Source organism: Trachymyrmex cornetzi, unplaced genomic scaffold (genome assembly GCF_001594075.2).
Source record: "Trachymyrmex cornetzi isolate Tcor2-1 unplaced genomic scaffold, Tcor1.1 scaffold1270, whole genome shotgun sequence".
Classification (NCBI taxonomy): domain Eukaryota; kingdom Metazoa; phylum Arthropoda; class Insecta; order Hymenoptera; family Formicidae; genus Trachymyrmex; species Trachymyrmex cornetzi.
This window is the reverse complement of record NW_017295840.1, coordinates 108051-109071: the sequence shown is the minus strand read 5'-3', so window position 1 is coordinate 109071 and position 1021 is coordinate 108051.

Genomic DNA, 1021 nt, shown 5'->3' with positions numbered 1-1021 from the left:
AACGTGTCGCAACACGTTTATACGTACGTTTATACATACATGCATACATACGTTTATACATACGTTTATACGTACATACGTTCATACATACGTTCATACATACATACGTTTATATATACATACATACGTTTATACATACATACGTTTATACATACGTTCATACATATATCCGTTTATACATACGTATATACATACGTTTATACATACGTTTATATGTACATACGTTTATACATACGTTTATACGTACATACGTTTATACGTACATACGTTTATACATACATACGTTTATACATACGTTCATACATACGTTTATACATACATACATTTATACATACGTTTATACATACGTTTATACGTACATACGTTTATACATACGTTTATACGTACATACGTTTATACATACGTTTATACGTACATACGTTTATACATACGTTTATACGTACATACGTTTATACATACGTTTATACGTACATACGTTTATACATACGTTTATACGTACATACGTTTATACATACGTTTATACGTACATACGTTTATACATACGTTTATACGTACATACGTTTATACATACGTTTATACATACGTTTATACATACGTTCATACGTATATACGTTTATACATACGTTTATACATACGTTCATACATGCGTTTATACATACGTTCGTACATACGTTTATACATACGTTTATATATATTACAAAGGAAAGGAAGGGAAAAGAAATCTAAAACGTATTTAAAAAAAGAAATTTCGTATTTTATTTTTTAAACCTGATACATTTTTTCTGGCGTTGTGACCACCAATTATATATTTTAAATACATTTTTTAAAGCACAATTCTCTTCTTCTTCTTCTGATTTTGGCCAGGCAACCAAGGTTGGACTAGGCCACTGATGTCCTCAAAATTGATTCGTTGCTTTCGGCGGAATCCTAGCAGAGTTGTCCAATTTCTTTCCCCTGCGTAGACCCCCACCACCCAGACGCCTGCTGCCATCTATCGGTAAACAGCGCGTCAAAGGATAGA